This window comes from Pelodiscus sinensis, chromosome 1 (genome assembly GCF_052426305.1).
Source record: "Pelodiscus sinensis isolate ZL-2025 chromosome 1, ASM5242630v1, whole genome shotgun sequence".
NCBI classification, from domain to species: Eukaryota; Metazoa; Chordata; order Testudines; family Trionychidae; genus Pelodiscus; species Pelodiscus sinensis.
In genome coordinates this window covers 354494626-354497716 of record NC_143052.1, presented here as the reverse complement: position 1 = coordinate 354497716, position 3091 = coordinate 354494626, and the positions used below count along the sequence as shown (strand labels likewise).

The 3091-nt window shown below is 62.7% G+C and overlaps 1 pseudogene; it reads left to right on the top strand.

Moving 5' to 3' along the window:
- Nucleotides 1-638: 638 nt before the first annotated feature.
- Nucleotides 639-2813, top strand: LOC102444854 (ubiquilin-1 pseudogene; annotated as a pseudogene).
- The last annotated feature ends 278 nt before the right edge of the window (nucleotides 2814-3091 follow it).

Here is a 3091-nt window from a genome sequence, read left to right as displayed (position 1 = left end):
CCCACTGGTGTTGAATGGCAGGTGGCAGAACAAGGGGCAATGGTCTCAAGTTGCAGTGGGGCAGGTCTAGGTTGGACATTAGGACAAACTCTTTCCCTAGGCGGGTGGGGAAGCGCAGGGCTGGGTTCCCTAAGGAGGGGTGGAATCTCCATCCCTAGAGGTGCTTAAGTCCCGGCTGGACAAAGCCCTGGCTGGGGCTGGTCCTGCTTTGGACTCGACAACTCCCGAGGTCTCTGCCAGCCCTGGGATGCTACGATTCTGTGATTCTGTGACTGGCGGCAGCGGGCCAGGATGCTGTGCAGGGGGAGATGCTTTCCCCAAGGGGAGCGGCTCGGGAAGGCAGGGGCCCAAGGACTGTGTCTGCCCAGGAGCAGGGGAGGAGGAGAACACAGGGAGGCAAGCGTGGTCCAGGCCTGGGACATGGGTCCCACTGGGCACCAGCCCGTGGGAGTCTCCAGCCACCGTGGGTGCAGGGGTGCTGCGTCAGGGTGCTGGGCAGGCTGCGGGAGTGAAGGGGGGACCGGAAAACGAGGGTGCTGGGCCCATATTCAAGGGAGGTGCCAGACACCCAGGCCGTGTCTGCTTTCTGTGATGTCATCGGTGATGTCACTGTCATCGGTGATGTCACAGTCCCCAGGGGCAGGCCGGTGGAAATTCTGCATGGCCCGGCAGTACCAGCGGGAGAAAGACCATGAGGGCACCTGCCAGGCGGTGACCGAGCGAGCGGAGGAGCAGGCCAACATCTAAGCTGGTATGCGCGCTCTGGGGTTGGCTTCTGGTAGCACCTCGGGGAGCGAAGGCCAATTCCCCCTTCCCCGCACGTCCCCCCAGAAGCCCACGCCAACAGCGGCCGGCAGCCCGAAGGAATTGTCCTCCGTCACATCCCATCTCCTCCTCCAGGCCCCTCTGCTCCCCGCAGCAGGACCAACGTGGAGCTCCCGCGTCCCCGGTCGCCATGTCCGAAAGCCGCCGGGCCCCCGGGGCCAAGCCAGCCGCCGTCACCGTCGACTCCAGCGGCGTCCTCAAGGTGACGGTGAAGACCCTCAAGCAGAAGGAGCAGTTTGAGGTGGCCGAGAGCAGCACCGTCCGCGCCTTCAAGGAAGACGTCGCCAAGCGCTTCAAAACGCCCTCTGACCTGCTGGTGCTGATATTTGCTGGGAAGATCCTCAAGGATCAGGAGACGCTGAGCCAGCACGGAGTCCGCAGCGGTTTCAGCATCCACCTTGTTATCCGCTCCCCAAAGCGGCCCCAGGACCACGCCGCGGAGCTGAGGAACGTCGCCGCCCCGCCGACGCCGTCCGTAAACAGCAGCGCCTCCAACCTGCTCGCCTCGGGGCGGGGCCCGGCTCTGCAGGATCTGGGCCTCCGCTCCTGCAGCGTGTCCGAGCTGCAGGGGCGCTTAGAAGAGCTGGTGGCCTCCAGCCAGGAGCTGGTGGCTCAGATCATGGAAAACCTTTTGTTTGAGATCATCAGCTCCAACCTGGACCTTAACACCATCAACAACAACCCCTTCCTCCTGGGCTTCCTCATCGGGGTGACGGGCATGAGCGTGCTGGGCCTGGACCCCACGGACATGTCGGATTTCACGAGCGAGGCCCAGGAGGCCGAGGTCTCCATCCAGGACCTGATGAACGAGGTGACGCAGAACCCCTTGGTGCAGAACCTCCTCAGCAACACGGACCTGGTGCGAGAGGTCCTTCTCTCCAACCCGCAGCTGCAGCAGCTGGCCCAGCAGAGCCCCGAGATCCATCACATCCTCCACAGCCCCGACTTCATCCGGGAAATGATCGAGGTCACCAGCAACCCGGCGACGCTGCAAGAAATGATCCGGAATCACGACCGCGCCTTGAGCAACCTGGAGAGCATCCCGGGGGGGTACAGCGCCCTGCAGCAGCTGTACAGCGAATTCGAGGAGCCCATGATGAACGCCGTGCAAGCCCAGTTTGACAGCAACACGTTCGCTTCCTTGGAGAATAACCCACCTTTGAGTAGGGCCGGCCCGCCAGCCCGGACGGAAAACAGAGACCCGTTGCCCAACCCCTGGGCCACGCGGACGCACAGGGCCGGTGACACGGGGAGTAACAGCCCGACTCACGACAGCGCAGGGCAGAACTTTATCGTCCTGAATTTTGGGCCCGGGGCAGGCCCTGGGGTTGCTAACCCGGGAGGCGTTCAGAGTCTGGTGCAGCATCTGACGGGGAACCCAGAGTTCATGCAGCACATGGAGAACGTGTTGTCCAATCCCACCGGCCCGGCCCAGCTGCTGCTGAATAATTCCTGCGTCTCCAGGGGGGGCCGCGCTCGGCCTCGCGACGAACAGGGGCCGCAGCTCCCTCCGGAGCTGGAGAACGCTGACATCGCGCCCCTGCTGAGCAGCCCGCGAGCCATGCAGGCTCTGCTGCAGATCCAGCTGGGCCTGCAGACGCTCTCCACCGAGGTACCGGATTTTATCCTCGGCCTGGGCGACCGGGACGTGGAACTGGAGCTGGAGAGCATGGAAGGGTCTCTGCCCAGCAGCGAGTCCGAGGAGGACGTCAGCCTCGAGTCAGACAAGGAAGACCCCGACGGCCCAGGGGGCATGGACCAGCCGGCACCAGAAGTCCGATACGAGACACAAATGGAGCAGCTCCGGACCATGGGCTTCCAGGACCGGCAGGCGAACTTACAGGCTCTGATCGAGACAGACGGGGAAATCAATGCGGCCGTGGAGATGCTAACAAAGTCCGAGCCATCAAGCGAGATATTGTAACGTGTTCATTTTGCCTGTTGTAATTGTGGCTTGGTACAGACTAAAAACAGCTTGGTGCATATGAGGGTGGCGTGCGGCAGCTTGCTTCGGCCCTGCTTCCTCGCCACTTGTTCCCGCCGCAGAACCGGCGCAGGTCCGACGTGTCCGTCAGAGCCTCATGTTGTCCCAGGATACACAGCGAACGAGTCCCTTGGCCCAGAGAATTGGCAGTCTTATGTAGACAGGCCCCGGGTGGGGGGAAAGGAAATAGTCTTGTTTCCATTCTACAGAGGGAAACTGAGGCTGGAAGGTCCCAGCAGCTAGCCCAAGCCCGAATGTCGACAGAGCCCTGTGGTCTGAGCC